This window comes from Sarcophilus harrisii, chromosome 1, assembly GCF_902635505.1.
Source record: "Sarcophilus harrisii chromosome 1, mSarHar1.11, whole genome shotgun sequence".
Classification (NCBI taxonomy): Eukaryota; Metazoa; Chordata; class Mammalia; order Dasyuromorphia; family Dasyuridae; genus Sarcophilus; species Sarcophilus harrisii.
Genome location: NC_045426.1, coordinates 150,045,353 through 150,067,803, shown reverse-complemented (window position 1 = coordinate 150,067,803; position 22,451 = coordinate 150,045,353). Strand labels below are relative to the sequence as shown.

Here is a 22,451-nt window from a genome sequence, read left to right as displayed (position 1 = left end):
CTGTGTTTGTTTCCTTTAATGGTACACATAGCAACCTAGCTATGTACCTTCATCTTGCATAGTTCTTGCTCATAAACTTTCTTAAATCACCCAGAGAGAACTACTCAACATGTGAAGGACCTTCAATGAGATCTCTTGCCATTGAGTAGATATGAATGGAACATGGGAGCTGACTTTTTGACTATTCCTTCCTTTCACTACATGGTCATGCAACTTTCTGATGATATTCTTTTTTTGTCATTTCTCCTGTGTAAGTCCTCATTGAAAATTTGCTGCATTCTGCAGACATCCACCAAGAGCCTTTCCATTGCTTTTCCATGACTTATAAGTATTATTCTTTAGAGTCTCATATCCCATGGATATACTCATAACTATACAGCATCCTTGGAAATAAAGAACATGGAATTTTGTTTCAGGAATATTTGGGGTCATTAAAAACACTTCATACTTTCCCAGAAATAAGCCAGTGGACTTTCCTGCTTCTATTCAATTCTGAGCCTAGTTTATTGTCTGCTTCTAATTTCTCTCCATGATATATGTCCTGAAGACAAAGCTGTAGGAGTTGTCTTCTTCCTATCATAATCTAGGTAATTGAACAATGAAATTTAAAAGGAATATATGTAAATTAATAAATGTGTTAAAAACAAGCATCTTTACCAGTATAAGAGAGCATGCTGTAGCTAATTTGTAATGAGTTGGAAAAGCTAAGGATTTTACTATACTTACAAGTTCAGTATGAGTCAACTACTGTGGGATATGACAGCTAAAAAAGATAACGTTATCTTTAATTGCATTGACAGTAACAGTCAAGATTAGGAATTCAAGTGTGAAATTGTCAAAGGATCCCATGATACTTTTGGTCTTCTGATTATTTGTTGCATCAGTTGAAGGCCACTAAATGCAGAGAACAACAAATAGGATATAACAGAAAAAAATGAAATGATTATTTGATGCAGATTGATTTAAAGGAGGGAAAATGAACCTGGAAGGACTGATGATGAAGCATACTACTCACATACTGACATAGTTTCTTTTTTTTTTCTTCAGTTAAAGTAAAGGTAAAAGAGGGAAAATACTAATTTTTAAAAAGTAAAATAAAATTTAAAATTACATAAAAATTAAAAAAAATCTAACCATTTTTCTTCTCACCTCTCCCCATCTCTCCATCTTATATCCAGGATATGTCTAGACCTTGATTGATCTGAGATTTCATTTCCAACTAATTCTTGAATTAGAAACTAAGAAGGAAAACTTCATTAATGTATTGCTTCCTGGCACAGAAATACTTCATGAAATCAAATAAATTAGATGGATTAAGAAAGAATCTTAGGTTAGCTGGTGGATTTTTTTTCTTTTAAGATTAACTGGAGTGATAGTTTTGGCTTTTGAAGAAAGGGTTTGGGCCTTGTGAAAAGAGAAGAATTAGCCCAAAGTACCTAGGAATAAAAATAATTAGAGAAGTTAGAGGGTTTCTAGGCAATTTTCTCATGTTTTGGTAAAGACTAAAAAATGATATCATTTTTGGAGCACCCAGAGAGAAAATGTTTTTTTTTTTTTTTTGTTACAAAATTAACTGATGTTACTTTGCATAGGCAGAATCAGTCATTCAGTGCCCAATTAGATAGGTGGCATAATTGGGAATCCTGGAATCACAAAGAATCATCTTTTTGAGTTCATCCTCAAATACTTACCATCTGTGTAACCCTTAACCCTGTTAAGTGGTAATCACTTAACCCTATTTGCCTCAGTTTTTCTCCTTTGTGAAATCATCTGGAAAAACAAATGGCAAACCACTCTAGTATCCTTCCTAAGAAAACATCAAATGGGCTCATGAAAAGTTGGAAATGACTGAAATAGCCAAATAATAGCAACTTACAGTTTGAAAATTGTTGCCTATGGCCCTTCCTCCTCTGACTGATCTCAGTTGGACTGGAGAACATAAGTAGTTATAAAGCTGGATGGTCATGGAAACATACCTACCAATTATTTTTTAAGTTAGCAAAGCATTTTATTTCTAACATTCATTTTAAAAAAATGATTTCCAATTATCTTCCTCTCTCCTATTATCCATTGAGAAGACAAGCACTGTGATATTAACCATATATGAAATCATGCAAAACATTTCCATGTTGGCCTGTGTTACAAAAACAAAACAAAACAAAACACTACCAACAATTCCAAAACCCCAAAGGAACAAATAAGAAACATAAAAAAGTGGGTGGAAAGTACATTTCAGTTTGTGTTTAAAGTTCATCAATTCTCTATCTGGATATAAAGGACATTTTTCATCATGGTTCCTATAGAATTTGGTTATCTTGATCACAATAACTGAGTCACAGTTGATCATAATTACAATGTTGTTACTGTGTACAAATCTTCTCCTGGTTTTGCTCACTTCACTTTGTTCATATCAGTTCATATGTATTTTCAGGTTTTTTTCTGAAACTCTCCCCCTCATCACTTCCTACTGCAATGATATTTCATCAAAATCATATATCACAACTTGTTTAGTCATTCCACAATTAATGGGAAACCCTTTAATGTATAATTTTTTTGCCACTACAAAAAAGTTTTTCTCTGATCTTTTTGAGGTACTTACCTAGTATTAATATTGTTGAACTGAGAAGTATGCATAGTTTTATAGACTTTGGAGTATAATTGCAAATTGTTTTTCAGAATAGTTAGACTATTTTACAATTACAACAGTACATTAGTGAACCTATTTTTTCACATCTTCTCCAACATTTATCATTTTCCTTTTCTGTCATGTCAGCCATATGATAACTGTGAGAAAGTATTTCAGAGATTTTAAAATTTGCATTTCTCTCATCAATACTGCTTTAGAACATTTTTTAATGTGACTATTGATAGCTTTCTTTTTCCCCCTGAAAACTATTTGTTTATATTCTTTGATCATTTATCAATTTGGAAATGTTATCTTTCTTTTATAAATTTGGCTCAGTTCCCTATTTTCCCATTTCAGAAATGAGGCCTTTTTCATAGAAAATTACTGTAAGTCTACTCTACCCTCAGTTTCCTGTTTTCCTTCTAATTTTGACTGAACTGGTTTTGTTTGTGCAAAATCTTTTTAATTTCAGGTAATGAAAATTATCCATTTTAGTTCTTGTGATCTTCTCTACCTTTTGTGGGGTCATAGACTTTTACATTATCCATAGATCTAAAGATACGTTTTTCATGCTCCCCTAATTTATTCATTATAGCATGTTTTATGTCTAAATAATTTACCTGTTTTGACTTTGATTTGGTCCACAGGTTGAGATCTTGGTCTCTACCTAGTTTCTATCAAACTGATTTCCAGTTTTCTCAGGAATTTTTGTGATCTTTTATCATATATGAGATTAGTATCATCATTTGCTGCTGTGTTTACTTTATACCTAATCCATTCCACTGATCCACTACATTATTTCTTAGCCATTTCCAAACTGTTTAGAAAAATACCATTTTGGAATATAGTTTGATATCTAGTACTGTTGGGAGCCTTCTTCCACATATTGTTATTTTCATTGATTCCCTTGATATTCTTGACCTTCAGGTCTTCCCCAGATGAATTTTTAGTAGGTTTCTAGTTCAATAAAATAATTCTTCATTAGTTTGACTGATATGGTACTGAATAGTAAGTTAATTAAATGTTTTATTATATTAGCTAAACCTACCCATGAGCAATTAATGTTTCTCAATTTGTTTAGATTTGTTTTTGTTTGTGTGAAAAGTATTTTGTAATAATGTTCATATAGTTCCTAGATCTGTCTTGGCAGATAGATTTCCAAATATTTTATAGATCTTGTCCTACTGGATTTTCTTGATAATATATAGAAATACTGGTGATTTTTGTGTATTTATTCTATATTCTGCAATTTTGCTATATTGTTAATTGTTTCAACTAGTTTTTCAATTGATTCTCTAGGATTCTATAAATATATTATCATCTCATTTGAAAAGAATAATTTTATTTTCTTGTTGCCTGTTTTTATTCCTTCAGTTTCTTTTTCTTGTCTAATTTTAATACAATATTCAATAATACTATTGATAATAGATATGTTGTTATACTCTTGATTTTACTGGGAAGACTTCTATCCTCTCTTCATTACAGACAGATGTTTACTCTTGGTTTTAGGTGGATACTACCTATCACTGTGAGAGAAGCTTTACTGATTCCTATGCTTTCCAGTATTTTTAATAGGAATGGCTGTTGTATTTTATTAAAAACAAGGATTTATTATTTAAAGGATTTATTGATATAATTATATGATTTTTTTAGCGGGTTATACTGATAGTTTTTTAAAATATTGAATAAACTCTTCATTCCTGGTATAAATCCCACTCAATTTCAAGATCTTTGTAATATATTTCTCTAATCGCCTTGCTATATTCTTTCATGTAAAATTTTTATAACATTCTTTAGAGATATTGATCTATAGTTTTCTTTCTATATTTTTGCTCTCATGTCTGCCAATCCAAAGCTGCTGAAAGAGAATTTGGTAATTGAGTTGCTTACTGGGAGATGACTAAGGGGGATGATGTTAACAGTGATAATCATGATTCTTATCTGTAATAGTACCTTAAGGTTTACAAAGTGCCTTTTTTTGTAACAATCCTAGAGGACAGAAAATGATATTGCGTTGGTATTTTGATCTCATTGGTTTACTGCTTGGATTATTAATTCTTTTTATATGAGTTTTTTTTTAATGTGTTTTCATCACAGCATCTCTTTGAGATGGTGTTTTTTCTAGTTTTCATTTCCCCTCATATTCTGTTACTCTAGGACATTTTGATTATTTCTTGCATTATTGTGTCAAGGTTCTTTTATTGCTCACAACTTTCAGGTAGTGTAATTATTTTTATATTTTCTCTTCTTGACCTATTTTTTAGATCTGTTGTTTTTCTTATAAAATGGTTAACATTCTTTTCTATCTTATCATTCTTTATATTTTGTTATTTTTTTAACTTTTATAACTTCACTGGTTCTTCTTTGCCCAATTCTAATTTCAAAGAATTATTTTCTCTTTTAAGACTCCATCTCTTTATCTGGTTGATAAATTTTTCATAATCTTCTTGTTTTTCTTGGATTATTTTTATTCTCAGTTTTTCCTCAATCATTCTCATTTGATTTTTAAAGTTTTTTTTTGAGTTCTTCCACAATAAAAGACCACAGATCTTGGAATTATATACATATGCAGTTTTTGGTTCTTTATTTCAAGTTGGTTGATCTTTTCATAATTTCTTTATTTTCTTTGATTGCTCATTTTTTCTCCTATTTTTTTCTCAGTCTCCCTTATTTGATGTGCATTTACATTTTTCCAAGAATTTTTTTTTTTGAGCTTGGGAACATTTGATATTGATATTATTCATTGAAAAAAAAGAATATCTTTTTTAGCTCTATTTTCTTCCTCTGAATATGAAACATGATCTTACCTATCCCCATGTAACTTTCTATGGTTGAATTCTTTTTCCTTTTCTTGCTCATTTTTATTTATTTATTCATTTATCTATCTATCCATCTATTTACTTATTTATTAGTATTATTAAGTTGTAGGCTCAAATTATGGGGAATAATTCCCAAAGCATTAGGTCCTTTTTATTATTATTTAAGTCTGTTCCAGGCCTCAACCGCGGGTTCTCACCTCTATTCCTTAGCCATGGCTAAAGTTCTTGGTCATACAGTTCCACCTCTGATCTTACTACTTGCCATCCCTCTGGGGGCTGCAAGTTCTTCCCTAGAACTAAAACAGAGATCTTGTTCTCTTGCTGGTGCCCATAGCCAGCAGGGTCCCCACCCCTCATTACTACACTTACCAGATGTGTGGTAGCTCCTCCCCTGCAATGGCAGCCCCACCTGGGTTGTGTCTGTCCCTTGACAACAGAAGATTCTTTTGTTCCATTGTCAGATCCCACACTGTCCATGAGATGAAAGTTTCTAAGGCTGAGGTTGCCTTCCAAACTTAGCTGCCCCAGGACTTGTTGTTTGTTCATTCTGCAGTTGGCTTGTAGGTGATTGTACTTTACTCAGGTAGAACTTCTATCCCTGGAATTCAGGTCTTTCCTAGAATTTTTTTAGACTATCTTAGAAAAAGAACTGTTTTAGCCTGACTTGTTTATTTCAGCTTTTCTACAGTCCCTCTGAAGCAATGTTCTGTATTTTTCTGTGAAGAAAATTTGGAGAGCTGAAAGTTTTCTGACCTTTTGCATTACCTTCCCAGAATGCTCCTCAAACTCAGAATTTTAAAAGAATGGGATACTACTATGCCATTGGAAATGATGAGCTTGATGGCCTTAGAAAAAACATGGATGGATTTGCATGGAATAATGAAGAGTGAAATGAGCAGAACTGTGCTCTTCTACCAGTGTCCACAACCCAGCAGGCTCCCCACCTCTCTGCTACTACACTTATATACAATTGTATACAGTATACAGTATGTTAAATACAATAATAGTAATGTTGTTTTAAGAACAATTTTTAGCAAACAAGTCATTTAAATGATTATAAATACCCAAATTAACTACAAAGAACATGTAAAGGAAGGTGTTATCTGCATCCAGAGAAAGAACTGACAAATAGATGTATAGAAAGGTTTTACATTTATATATGTGTTTATCTACATGAATACATACATATATACACACATATATATGTGTAAACACACACATATGCACATATACATATTTGTGGCTAATGGTAACCATCTCTGGAGAGAAGGAGGAAGAAAAAGAGGAAAACATAAATTTGTATGATGATAACTTTATTATATATTTAAAAGGTATAATAGGTTTACAATTTCATGTACAATCATCTTGTTATACCATATTATGGAAATGATTTATAATCTAAGTTTTAAGTAGAAAATTAAAAATATTTAGATTGAAAATAAAACTAATTATTTTAGGGACCTATTAGTTAAATGATTGGGGTAAGTATGACTAAATGAGAATACATATTTTGAAACCATATATCCTCATTTGAAGTGATTTTTTAAAATTTCATACATGTAGGATACTCATAGGATGGAAGCTTCCTTCAACAATATAGACTGACAGCACATCTGCATCCATAATCCTAAAGTGTTGTCTGGCAGCACTAATAGGTTAGGATGCTTGTCTTGGTTACACAGCTAGTATATGATGGAAGTAATATTTGAATACAGACTTAAATGATTCGAGGCTAGTCCTCTAGCCCATATATTCCATTTATTTTCTTCTTAATCCTGTAACTTTTTAATTAATAGAAATTAAAGGTGGTAAGGTACAGATTAGTCAATATTTATATTGTGTTTAAAAATATGAAAATTGCTTTAAGTAACTTATCTTGCTTGAGTCTCATAACAGCCTTAGAATTAATAATCTTATGAGATATATTTTACAAGTGCTAATCCCATTTTACATATGAGTTTGGAATACAAAGTTGAACAAACAGAAAAAGATGACCCAGTATGCATTGTTTATTATTGGTATTAATTAAATGTTAATTAAAGGCCTACTACTTTATGTGTAAGGAGTGACATTTCTTTACAATAAAAAATCAGTTTGAAAACAATGCTTCCTCCCCCCCCCCCCCCCCCCGCAGAGTTAAGTGACTCATCCAGGACCATACAATTAGTGTCTGAAGTTGAATTTGAAATCACGACCTCCTGACTCCAGGATCAGTGCTCTAATATACCACCTAGCTTTACTGAAAGCAAATGTCTAAAAGTCATTCATTGTACATCTGTCTCCACATTTATAAGTGATATGAAATATTTCCCCCCCTTCCCCCTCTTTTTGGTAGTTCAGGCACCTGGATGAATGACTTCCTGATAGAAGGTTTGAATATATCTTTTATTTATGGAGTTAGGTCATTGTATGAGATAGGAGCCACCCTGAATTCAGTGACATGGATCACATGGTCTCTGAAACTCTGTTCCTCTTGGCAATTCTCTCTCACCTCTCATTATAGTGATTTCAGCTGTTGTATTTCTTTCTCAACCAGGAAATATTTTTTAAATTCAGCTGCTGGTGCTCTCTTTGTATTATTTTCTTTTTCCTCTACCTTCTTGATGTTCATTTCCTTTCCCTTTTCATTTCTTTGTCCTTAGTTACTGTTTTCATTGAGTCTTTATGTGTATCCCATATTCCACTCCCATCTGAATCAGCATAGCCACTGAATTAATAATAATGAATCCAGAAGCTATGTTGGTGACTACTTATGTGCAATTCCCAAACTTCCCATTATACTAGGTACTATGGATGCTGGTGTACCCATTGCACACAGACAAATTCTAATGAGAAAAAGAGAAAGTGGTATCTCACAATGTCATGGCCAAGAGCGTTAAGGTAGCTTCCTGCCTACATATTTGCCTTTTATCATTCTGGGTCATGAGGTCCAAGATGATGTGAACTCTTTCTTCCCACAAGTCTATTGGACTTTTTCCTGATGGCAAATTGTAGACTGGCCAGGTCAGCTGTAGTAGTTTCTTCTAGCTCACCCTAGGATAATAAACCATCTACTGCTCTGGATAAAGGCACTGCTAGAAACCTCTTTAGGATTCATTTGGAGAACAGCTGTGCTGATTAATTTGACAGCTGCCTAGACACTGATGAAAAGGAAATCTTTGAAACAGAGAATAGATAGCTTTAATTCGGGTCAATCTCCCTTTCCTCTTAAAGCTAAGCACAGGCTGTCAGGCAAATAATGTGATGTTGGACTGAGAAGTTAAGTTTCTATATGTATGTGTACAAATATGCACACACACCATACAGAAATGCAAATAATCAACTGATAATCTACAGTAATAAGGGAGTTAGAAAAGTATTTTAGTAGAGGATGGCAACATAATAAACATTAATAAAGTCCTCAAGTAAAACATAGTTTCATTGTTGCAAGGGAGACTTAGGGAAGATTCCCAGAAAGAACTGAGGTATAAAAATGAAAAAGGTTGAATAGGATCGTCAATATAAATTTGACTAAAAGAGACCTTCCATGCCATTTAATCCATTATTTTAAATCCAATTATTTTAATCCAACCACCATATCAATAAAACTTATTTTGAGAAAAAAAAAAAAAACCAAATAGACACATTATCTAGTAGAAATAGTTTCTATTTAATTCCATATAAAAAATTTATTAAATACCTGTAATATACAGGTTTCTATGCTATACAATGGGGGAGATACAGTTCCCAGTATGGTCTATCTTGGTCTGTCTTGGAAAGTCTAGTTGATGCAGAGAAAATAAACAGTCCAGAAAGAGAATAGTTGTCATACACAGACACACACACACACACACACACACAGAGAGAGAGAGAGAGAGAGAGAGATACACAGTCTTGGCCATTTTCAAGATTGATAAGTAATATAAAATAAAGACATACACAGGTTAAAAAAAATACAAAACTTCTCAAAAGGAAAGATAAATACCTGAAAGAGATCTGTGACAATCTCTAGTAAAACAAAACAAAACAAAACAACAAAAAAAGAAGGAACTTCTAATAGCCATGGTAATAAAACGCTCAAGCTAATCGTTTTCAGTAAGCAAAGAGAGAGGGAACATGATAATGACTTTGTCTTGAATAGAGAAAGCACTAATATTAATGAGAATTTAATCTCAGAAATATGAGGTTAGTATCCTGGGGGTGTATGCAAAAAGTAACTTCTTAAATTAGCCTCTGGTGTTGAAGACTCCTCACTGGGATGTTATGGAGAGTTGGGATCTTTCTTGAGCCATTTCAAAGCTCCTGGGGACTGAGGAGGTAAAAACAGCAGAGCCTTCTGCTTATTTATTCTGATGCCTTGAGTCAAATGGCAAGAGCAATTATAAATTAGAAATGGACCCATTGAACCCATTTTGATCCAATTCTAATCCTATAGCATAATTAAAGCATCTTTAGAGTTATACTGATCATAAGTTTATAGCCTTAGAGTCAAAGATTTAAAGTTACAAAGGGTTTTAAAGGTCAGCTAGTCTAGCCTCCTCATTTCATAGATGAAGAAATTGAAGCTTAGAGAAAGTTAAATTACTTTTTCAAGGTCATAAGACTGTATCTAAGTTTTGGTTGCATAAAAACCTCATGGTATTCCTTGGTGTAATAACATCACTTCCATGTATCTGGTGATTATACATTAGCTTCCTTAAAGATTGTGGTTTTTATATGTTTTTGTTCACATATTCCTCATAAACCAAACAAAACATTGTTCAAGCAACCTTTCTCTCTCTATTTCTCTCCCTCCTATTCTGCCTCTTTCCCTTTCCCCCACCTCTCCTCCTGTTTATTTGTAAGTTATATATGGACTACTATACTGATAGATGGTAGAAAAAACACACTCATATTGAAATTATGAAAATAATGAAAGAGGGGATTATGTTTGATTCTAGAGTTAACAGGAACCACTAGAGTCTGGAAAGTGGAATGATCAGAAATAAACTTAAGGAAAAGTCACTTGGCAAAAGTCACTGAAATATGAAAGCTGTCATAGAAGAAGAAACCACATTGGCTAATTTAAGAAGTTACTTTTTGCATACACCCCCAGGATACTAACCTCATATTTCTGAGATTAAATTCTCATTAATATTAGTGCTTTCTCTATTCAAGACAAAGTCATTATCATGTTCCCTCTCTCTTTGCTTACTGAAAACGATTAGCTTGAGCGTTTTATTACCATGGCTATTAGAAGTTCCTTCTTTTTTTGTTGTTTTGTTTTGTTTTGTTTTACTAGAGATTGTCACAGATCTCTTTCAGGTATTTATCTTTCCTTTTGAGAAGTTTTGCCAAGGCTATAAACTTATGACGTATTAAAGAACAAGAAGGTGAGGCATAGAAACTAGTTAGGAAATTATTAAAATAGTCCAGCTGGGGGTGGGAGGAGGGTGATGAAAATCTGAAGGAGGTGATGGCTTTGTGGATGGAGGGAAGGGGATAAATATGAAAGCTGTCATAGAAGAAGAAACCACAAAATTTGTCAATAAATTGGATACAGGAAGAATGAGGACTTATGGATGACACTGAGGCTGTAAAACCCGAGTGACTAAAAGGAAGGTGATTCTTTTTATAATAATAAGCAAGTCTGAAAGAGAAGATGGACTGTGGAAAGCGGGGGGGGGGGGATTTCATGGTGACAGCTTTCATCCTTCACAACTTAATTATGCCTGTTCTTCCTGTACAACCTAATTTTTCCCATCTAAAGTCAAAAAAGGAAAGGGGGACTCTCACATGGTGGTCACTTGCCAATTGCTTGCTATAATTACTGGATGACTGGAATGAAATTAGGGGATAAATACAGGAATTTTTCTAGTATTTAGTAGGGAACTGCTCCTGTAGGTGTTTTGGTGATAGCAAATCATTGTTTTGATTATTGTCATTAGGGTCATTATTGATTCAAAAGTGGAAAAGTAGGAAGTTTGTATAGAAGACAGAGAGGTAAAATGAGGGAGAACTGGGATGATAGTGTTAGAGTCAAGAACAGTGATTGGATATTGCTAGGAGGGCAAGATGAAACTCATCTTCCTATCCTTTAACTGGATGATCACACAGTCCTTGGGGTAAGGTTTCAGTCCCTACACTGGACCCAGGCCCCATTGGAGATCATCGGTATAAGGGAATCATTTACCAATATTCTATGGTAAAAAGATTTGAGGGGTGAAGATTATCTCTTTAAGGTAATGATTCTTAATATGTGTGTGTGTGTGTGTGTGTGTGTGTGTGTGTGTGTGTGAGAGAGAGAGAGACAGACAGACAGACAGACAGACAGACTTTGGCAAACTCTTTTATGGAGCCTTATTCAGAAACATGATTTTGAACGCATAAAATATATAAGATTGTAAAGGAGACCAATCATATTAAAATAAAAATGTCATTTTCCTGCCTTCAAATTCGTTGACCCTCTTGAAATCTGTAGGTGAGGATCCCAAATTAAGAACTTCTGCTAGAGTACATTTATAACAAACTAAAGGGAGCCTTCTAGCCAATAGGAAACAGTCAGAAGGTAAGTCTGTTCTGTGGTGGGGATCCTGAATCATGCATGCTCCAAAGAGTTTTACACTCATGCTGTGGTAGCTCCCAGTACAAGGCATATAATAGATGCCCAGTCAATTCTTGGTTGATGGAATCATGGAGATAGAATATAACAGTACAGCCTTAGTCTATCTTCACTAAAGGACTTTGGACCCCCTTCTAACTTTTTCTCACAATGTTCTGAAACTACAAAGGTCCTTCTAGTTTCCTACTGAGTTTTTAAAAAATGTTGTATTCATAAAACCCAACTTGTTAAAATTCTGACTGTGGATGCTCCTAAGTTTTGACAAGTCACATGGCAGTTACACTATTGTCAGAATCATCATCAATTTATCAGTTCCCCTAATACTATGTAGAAAATCATGTTATCCGACAGGGACTTTTTCTGAACCATACACTATACTATATAGAACGGCAACTGTTATCTAATTGGAAGACTTAATTAGTTATAGGATTACTCCTGTCTCCACCAACTGCTTGCCAAGGAAAGATTCAGTATAAGGAACATTCATCTCAGCATATGGGGTGGAGGGGAAGGGAAGACAGTAACTATCTCATTTTGCTCTTTTCAGTGGCATCCCAGCTTTGATTCTGAAATTCAGTTCTGAAAGACAATTCACAACAATTAATGGTGTGACATGTTGTTTTCTCAAATATGCTGTCACCTCAACTTGAATGTCTGAGCCTTTCTTGTTACTTCTGTGCCTTACTATGGACTTAAAAGAAAACTTGTCAGTAGAACCTGAATGGTTTTGAAAAATACTCAAATCCTGAGCATCTCTCCATTTTCCCAATTAATTACCCTTTAAGTCAAGGATTTTTAAGTTGTGACCTATAGACCCTTAGTGGGTCTATGGATAAATATTTTGGGAATTCATGAACTTGAATAGGAAAAAAAAATACATTTTGATTTTCACCAGTTTCTAACTGAAAGTTAGCATTTCCTTCAATTATTTTCAAAGAGTCTATGTTATAACACAAAGTTAAGAACTCCTAACTTCTATGTTTAATTCTGTTCACCTGTAATTGGCTGTAAATATGCTCTATTTTTCTTTAAAAAAATATCTTCTATCTTTGGACTTTTGGCCTTAGTTAGAACATCAAATAATAAAAACCAAGGAGAGTTACATTGGCAAAAATCTTCAAAGGTTAGGAGTGAAATTTATCTTCTGAGGTATCTTTATTTTTTAGTGATATTTTTGTTTTTCTTCATGTTTGAACTCTTTGTAAGTAATCCAATAGTCGGGGAGGATATAAGCAGCAAACACCCTATAGAAAAACTTCCAGTGCTTCCTTTTTTCCACATCGATGTACTTTTTATAATACATATCATAACCTTTATGAAAAGCTCCAATAAATTCATTGGAAGAAAAAAAAATCTTCTGCTTTATTATCTAGGCTCGTAGCTGCTCCAGTTTGATATATGGGAGTTCTTTTCTTTAAGTGTTGCTAAAAGCAGTGTGTTTGATGACATCTTGCCTCCTTGGAGTACAAACTGAATGTTTTCTTATGTTTCATTCATTCAGTTATTTGTTTTTGTACCTTCTTTTTTTTTATCATATTGTAAACTCCTTGAAGGGGCTCATTTTTTTTTTATTGAAGGAAATCCTTTGACCATCTATAATGATCATCATTGTCATCAAGGAATATTTTATTAAGTACCTTTTTGCTTTACATAAAAGACTCACTAAATTCAAGGCTGGAAGCCTGAATAAGTAGTAAGCCGTGTACCCTTTAGGCATTTGATGTGTACTTGTCAAACAAGGATAATGTGTTGATGTAATAAATATATTTTGGGTTCTCTATTTTCTATGAGATTTTTAAATGAAAGATGACAATTTAATTTTTAGTCTGATTATTATTTGCAAAATTATCCACAAGCCTCTGAGTGCAGGCTTTGGCAATATACTGTACCTGATTTAAGGTTTCAGAAATTCACCATCTTCCTTGAACAGTTTTTGAACAAATACAATATTTCTAGTCCAGCGGATGAATGTTCTGCTTCTCAGCTTTGCTGAGCAGATGTTCTTTGAACTGCATTTTGAAGCCCAGAATAACAAATATTAACAATAAGGAATTGCTGCTAGAATCACAGGAATTTGTGTTACTATGTCTGCTCCCTGTTCTGTAACCAGGCATATAGTTTGGGTCTGGTATAATTCTGGGAAATCTCAAGCTCATTAAACTCCCTACCTTGGTGTCTCAGGGACAATTTTACTTATAGCTTGGACTATGACTTAAATATAGATTTTTCCTATAAAAAGTACTTCATGTATTTCAAGTACTTCATATCTGTATGGGTCAGGTAGTTAATTCGTATACATAAAAGAAATGCTAAATTTAAGACAAACAAAAAGAAAAAAATCCACTCAAAACAAGCATTAATAGAATGACTTAAAATGGGACTCAGTAACTTAATTTTTCCAATTATTACAATCTGCTGGAAGTATAATACTTAATATGAATCAGATTAGAAAGAAGTTTGTAGGACTGCTAATTTAGATATTTTAAATTAAACTTTTCTCTGCGCTGTTCAACTTCTGATACAAGTTAGTTGGTAAAAGAGTCATTTGTGCTAGTTATCTTATCAGTGATTATCCTATCCAAAAATCTTGTTCTATTTTAATAGGCCCCCAAACTCCAAATATCTTCAATTTTCAAAATAACTTCTTATACTATGTTATGGAAGTGCTTTTATTAAATTATTAATTTCATTTTTATTATTTAATTATATAATATACAATTATAATATACATAATTTTATAACAGTTAATTATTAAATAATTAATTGTTAATTTTTAAAATTAAAAATAAAATAAATAAAAATTAAAATAACAAAACAAAAAAGAAACAAACAAAAAAAACAAAGTATTTTCCAAGTCAGCATTCAATTTAATATATGTACTTATTTATCTATGATTAGGCAAGAACAAATATGAAAGAGACAGCTTGAGTTTGGACTCAGGCTTGAGTAGATGGGACATGTACTTTAGATTTCATGTCTCACACCAGGGTTGTACTGGGATCTTTGATTTGAGCAAATAATTCAGATGATGATAAGACATGGTGTCTTAGTATTGCATCATTTATCTTGGGTTTCAAATGTTTATTAACTATTTTTGCTTTATTGTTAAATAAATGAAAAAGTTTGTGAAGAAAAAAAAGCAAAATAAAAGTCAAGTAATTCTACCTTCTCTCTCTTGTCTCATAATTAGATCATAAGGCCTACAATTGACTCTGCAGTGGCCAAAGGGCAGGACCAAGCTGGTGATCAGGTAAGATTTGGAGCAGCATAAAAGCACCAGAAATTAAGTATGGGCATCCAGGTATAAATGTCAGATCCAAAGAACTACATCAGCAGTCCAGGTAGCTGGTAACTTAGGTCAAGATACCCAAAATTTGAACATGGATGTGATATTAGTGTGAAGAATGGCTGAGTAGAGGCTCTTTATATATTTCCAGGTGATGCTGGAAACCAATCAATTGAAAGCTATTGAGCATGTGCTAAGTGCAAGGTATTGCGGAAAACCATTGTTTTCAAGGGCAGCCTATGCAAACCCATGGTGGGAATGCCTAGATTTGAAAGGTACCATATTGTACAAAATATAAGATATCTAAAAGAAGGTCTATTTGGAAGGGGGGAAAGTATATATTAAAAAAACAAAGTTAAGCAGAATTACCATATACCCAAACATTTACCTACTTAGGAAAAGATATCATTATTTTTCTAAAAGCAAGCAAGTAAAGAGGAAGCATTGTATAAGAGACTGAAGGTTATAATTGGAATCAGGAAAAATCAAGTTAAATTTATGCCCCAGACATAAGCAATATGACTCTATGCAAGCCACTTAACATTTTAAACCATGGTTTTCTCAGCTATAAAATGGGGGAAATCTTATCTCAGAGGGCTGTTGTGAAGATCAGAGGAGATAACATATTTAAAGGGACCTTTGATTTTACTGGCATAGGGAACTTTGGGGTAGAGAAGATATCTACTCTGAAAACCTTTCTTAGAGAACTTTACCTAGACAATTGAGGGGACAAATAATATGCTCAGGATCATCTGGCTAGTGTGTGACAGAGGCAATTTTCAAATCCAGGTTTTTGTGGCTTTAAGGATGACTTTCTATTCACTATATTTTTCTGCTTCTATTGCTAAAAGGCTTTGTAAGTCTTAAATTGTTATAGTAATGCCAGCTATTGGTTTGTCATTAAAATATTGTTAACATCTGTTGTTGATTTATAAATACATAAAATCTCAAAGGAAATTAAAACAAATTCAGGAGAGCAAAGAACTTTATGGTGGAAAACTGAAATGAGAAGTTGGACTTTTCATGACTGAGCAGGAGAATGAAAGGAAGAGGAGAAAGGGAAAGAAATAAACTTTATATAATGCCAAATATGTGCCAGACACTCGTAACAATCTTGGGAGATAGGTATCATTAGTATCCTCACTTTACAGTTGAAGACACTAAGAGAAACAGAGTTAAATGATTTATCTGAATCTGGGAGCGACCTCACTCCCTCATTGCCATAGAGGAGTCACTTTTACTGGACTGATCATCCCATCTTCCTTCTTTCTTTTAAACCCTTCCTGGAATGATTATTCACTCATTTTTTTTAAGCTATGCATTCTTATGTGTATATGTTTATTTTTATATTTATCAAGTCTTTAATTCTATTGCTGAAATAACACCCAGTGGGGAACTTCTTCCGCCAATATATATATCAGTGTGTTTTCTTCAATCACAGTTTTAGAAAGTTGCTTGGGGGCAATGAGAGCTTGGGTCATTTAATCCCTGGCTTTTACAACCCTAAATATCTGAGGAGGGACTGCAACATAGGTCTTCTTTCTCTGGGTCCACCTCCTTATGCACTGTGTTAACCACGCTATCAGTGAAAAGTGTACTGACTCTGAAGACAGAGAATCTCTATTCAAATTCTTCCTCTGATGATAAGTGCTTGTGTGAACCTGCTCAAATAACTTGACCTCTCTTGGCCCCAGGTTCCTATTCTGTAAAATTAGGGGGTAGTATTGGATAACACCTAAGCTCTAAATTGTTGATAATATGCTCCTATTATCATTATTGTTGTTATTATATAACACTTATACAGTTGATTTTTTCAGCTAAAATATAGGACTTCATATCTATCCCAAATCAAATTCCTTTACCCTAGATTTGATTCAGTAGTCTAGCCTACTGAGAGGTTTTAGAAGGCCAACTTTGTTGCCCAACATACTAGCTAGTTTTTTCAATTTGGGTTAGCTGAAAATTTGATGTGTGCCATCCTTCTTAAACATAAAAAAATAGCTGCTGCCATAGACTTGTTACACTTACCTGGGGAAAGGAGAAAAAAAGGAAGAGAATAAGCATTTATATTTGGGTTCTATTAAATGCTGAGACTGTTTCTAAGTGCTTTACAAGTATAATAATAATTTTAAGCATAACTAGCTTTTGTATAGCACTTAAATGTCTTAATTACTACTACATTTGATATGCACAATAGCCCTGGGATGAAGGTGCTATTATAATCCTCATTTTATATTTGAAGAAACTGATGCAAATCTAGGTTAAATGGCTTGCCCAGGGTCACACTGCTAGTAAATGTTTGAGTAGAATTTGAACTCAAGTCTTCCTGGCTCTGTTCCTAGAGTACTTTCTACTCCTCCACCTGGCTGCCTTTATTTCTTAATTGACCACTAGAGATCTCTTAATCTCTTTTAAAAATCTCTCATTTTCTAGTAGAAATCTCTCATCTAAATTGACACTGACCCATTAATTACTACTTTGGGTCTTGTCATTCAATTAGTTTTTAATCTTAATTATATTCTAAGCTACCTCACATCTTTCTATCACATCCACAAGGAAAATATATGAGATTTTAGAAAATTCCTTCACTGAAATCCAGCTGTGCCTATAGTAGTCTTCTGATTTAAAAATCCAGTAGTTATGTACCAGAAGAAATGAGATTAATTTAGTATGAACTCTTCTTGATGACTCTGGTTTCTAGTGATTTCTATATCCTTTCAAAAAAATGCCCAAGTCCTTCCTTTAATAATATGCCTTACATGGAATAGTTTATCTGTCAGATTTATGGATAAGGAAAGAATTTACAACCAAGAAAAATATAGACAGCATTGCAAAATGTAAAATAAATAAATTCAATTATATAAAATTAAAAATGTTTCACACAAATATAACCAATGCAACAAAAATATAAGGAAAGAAAACTGGGATAAAAAAAATTTTTTGTGCGCTCTCTCTCTCTCTCTCTCTCTCTCTCTCTCTCTCTCTCTATATATATATATATATATATATATATATATATATATATATAATGATAAAGCCCTCATTTCTGGAGTCAGGATTTTCATTGTGGAAGTTAATGAAGCTAGTAACAAGAAGAGTGTTTGAGCTTACAGACTCAATGCCAATGAATGAACTCAGTGCCCCTTATTTTTTATATAATGTCACCTTCTGTCTCCCTTTTTTACAACCTGAAACATGGATTTTGGATCTCCCCAAACATTCTCTTTGGCTTCATAATTTCCTCATTTTGACTGCATTTCTTTGATTGTTGTTTGTCATTTTTAAGTCATGTGCAACTATTCATGATCCTGTTGATTTTTTTTTTGAAAAGTACTAGAGTGATTTGTCATTTCCTTCTTCAGCTCATTGAGGAATTAAGTAAAATAGCATCAATAATGTTGGAGGGAGAATTTGAACTCATGATAATGAGTCTTCTATCTACCCTACTTCTTTATCTGATTCTAATTATCAACTCTGGCTCTTTCCAATCCATTGGCTTGATACCTGAAACTGGCTTGTTCTATTGCTCTCCTAACCTCTATTTGTGTTGGAAATTCACTTTTATCATTCTTTGCTCAGATCTGGAAGGGAAGAGGCAAGCTCAAATAGCACCATCAACTTTGCCTAGGTAGAGTCATCATCAAATCATTAATGACCAGTATAGCAATGTGTGGCCAATATAATATTGCTGTTGCCAATATAATATTGCTGCTGCCTTCCCCTTCTCTTTCCCCTTCCCCTTCCATTAATCTCCATTAAAATCATCATTTTGCTTTATGGATTTATATGTAATCCTGATATATAAAACTACTCCATTGCCTCTTCTATTTATTTCTTTCCTTTTTGAAAGAGGAATTGAAAGATGAATTTTTGAAAGGGGAATTAATCATCTTTCATTTACTGAGTCATATTGATAACCATGCGACCAAATTTACCCTGTGCTAAGATATTTACTTCATGCTCTTTATTACTTACCCTTTACTCAGATTTTTTATTACTCATAGACATTTGCATAGACACCAAAATTATTTTTTTTAAACTAGTCTCTTCTTGGATATTTTCTCCTGAGAATTATTGGTTCTCTGCATTGTTAGTTTTTTTTTGCTAAAAAATTTATTCCACTCCCTACAGTATCTGGCTTGATGTATGGGCATTTTTCTTTCTTCCTTTTCATCTTCATTTCAAATATCCCTTATTCAGATTTGCAAATCTTTAGGGAAATGTAGTTTTACTGGTCCTTGTTGATTAACTCCACCCCCTAGTCAATAGCCTATAACTATTCTATCTTAATTAAAAAGAATTAGAAGCAACTCAGCTGCTTCTTATTCTTATTGGCTTTAATAAAGAATCATTATCAGCTTATGTCAGTGGTTTTCATTAAAAAAAAAAAAACTCTCAGATATTATACTTCTTTATTTTCCAACAGAAATTTGTTCAGGATATTTTTATACTTTAATGGAATAATTGAGAAGGTTTGGGCCAATGTAGTTGGCATTTTTTAAACCAGATCTCTGATATAATAAATGTAGGGAGGTTCTTTTAAGGAATTTCTTCTATCAATGCAGATCATCATTTTTGCAGTTTATAGTCTTAGAGAATTTTCCAGAATGTGAGACTTACCCAGAGTTACTTAACACAGATAGTACAAACAGAGGTGAAACTCAGAAACTAATTCTCAATTTGCTATATCAAAATATTGTAATAATGATGCAAGATTTACATAACAATATGATACAACAGATATCATGAAACATGTATAATATATGTGTTATTGTTTGAAGTAGTTTTTAAGTCATATCAAAACTCTTGGTGACTTCATTTGAAGTTTTTTGGAAAAATACTGAAGGGGTTTGAGATTTTTGTACAGATAAACAAAATGAAACAAACATAAGTAATCTATCCAGAGCCATTCAGCCAGAATCTGAAACTAAGTTTAAATTCAGGATGATGAGTTTTTCTGTCTCAGACCCAGAACTGGATTGCTAGCTATAGCTATAAAAATATGTATGTATGTGTCTGTCTGTCTTTGGTCTGTCTATCTTATTTCTCTCTCTGTCCCTCTCTATCTCATAAACATACACACCTACACACATATACACACACACACACACACACACACATATACTCAGACATACTCACATGTAAATACACTTTCTATATACATATAAATATATGTATATATATTTCTCTACAGATTATATACTTACATAGAATGTGTGTGTGTATATATATATATATATATAAACACACACAGATATTTTTTTCTCTCAAATACATACATGCTCTCCTTAGATGAATATATATCTCTGCCTCTGTCTGTCCATTTCTTTGAAATTAGACAATTTTTGTTCATCTCCCATGTATCAGAGGTAGCTCTTACAGAAAGGGGTCAGATTATCTTTTTCCTAGTAAATTTATTTTTAATACACATTGCTTCATGAATAATGTTGGGAGAGAAAAATCAGAGCAAAAAAGAAAAAAAAAAACATGGATGAGATTAAAAAAAAAAAAAACAGAAAAAAACATGTGAACCTAGCATGTATTGATTTATATTCAATCTCCATAATTCTTTTTCTGGATGCAGATGGCATTTTTTGTCCAAAGTCTAGTGAGATTGCTTTGGATTACTGAACCACTGAGAAGAACCAAGTCTTTCATAACTAATCATCTCACATTCTTGCTGTTATTGTGTAAAATGTATTCCTGATTTGGCTTATTTTGCTCATCATCAGTTCATGTTAATCTTTTCTGGCCTTTCTAAAATCAGATTGGTCATCATTTTTTATAGCATAATAATATTCCATTATCTTCATATATGAAAATTTGTTCAGTCATTCCCCAGTTGATGGGTATATACTCATTTTTCAATTCTTTACTACCACAAAAAGAGTTGCTAGAAACATTTTTGCATAGGTGGGTCCTTTTCCCTCTTTTATGATTTCCTTGGGATACAGACCCAATAATGGCACTGATGGGTCAAAGGGTCAGATTATCTTTTAAGGATTTTGTGCTTCTATTAGCCAGGGCTCCAAACCAGAAAACTGGGATTATCATTCCTCTGTATGGCCCGATAGGCTTTTAATATTTTGTGCTTATAAGTATGATAGACATGATATATTGAAGGAACTCTCTCATTGAATGAATGAATCAACATTATATATTCTTCATTAGACAGCATAGTAGACATTGATTGTTATCATAGTAGCCTAAGAGTTCCTCCTAGTTTTTCAGTATCTCAGGCAGTTTTCATAAATATTTAAAGTCATTGGTATAGGCTGATCCCCCCAAGTCTGCTATATGATCCATGCTAGCTTCTGTGTTATGATTCTTCATCATGTCTGTTCTAATGTGTGGTCAGCTCAGTACCTTCCTCTGACTAAATATTCTGATATAGCACTTACTAAATGCTTATTGCTTGATTAGCTGTTTTATCCTCTACTGATATCTTTCATTCTTCTCAGCTCAGGTAGGATCTCATACGTTGAGAAATGTTGGTTTTGTCCTTGTCGGAAGTCTTCAAGCAGAAATTGTATCACTATTCATCAGGTGTGTTATAGTGGTGATTCCATTTTTATATAGCCTGGACAAGATGGCTACTAAGGTTCATACCAATATTACAGTTTCTTTCCAGCTGATAAGTTCTTTCAGCTCTATGGAAAGCTTTTAAGGTTTCCCCAATACTTTAGATATTAGCAAAAGGATTCTTGAAGTTTCCCTAATCTACTTAATAGTTGTAACCCATTCACCAGAGAGCTCAGTATTAATAATGGTATTCATTATTAGAGAGTCTATCCTTTTAAGTTTTACTCTACTGATTATGGATCAACTATCTATGCATATAGACAGACTTAACCAAAGCAAGATTATTTTTGTGTTCCCAAACTGAGCTAAATTCCTTCTCCTTTGAAGATCAACTGAAACAGGTTATGGGAGAGCTTTTTTCTGAGAGTTTAAGCAATGAAATATATGTAGCTAATTGGGGAATAAGAGCATATTGATTGCAGTCAGTCTTTGATCCTAGATGAAGAATGAATGAGAAAGCTCTTGTTATGTTGGTATCAAGGATATTGTTAGAACTTATGCAGAAAATTTCTTGTAAAAACGATTGCAGAGTATGTGTCAAGGTCAACTCCTCCAAAG

At 33.2% G+C, this 22,451-nt stretch overlaps 1 long non-coding RNA gene across 1 annotated transcript in view; it reads left to right on the top strand.

Moving 5' to 3' along the window:
* LOC116420899 overlaps positions 1-22,451 on the top strand; it is a 400,151-nt gene that overhangs the window by 147,118 nt on the left and 230,582 nt on the right. The window contains exon 2 of the long non-coding RNA XR_004231347.1: positions 15,216-15,275. This is a non-coding gene — a long non-coding RNA (uncharacterized LOC116420899). The remainder of the gene's footprint in view (positions 1-15,215; positions 15,276-22,451) is intronic.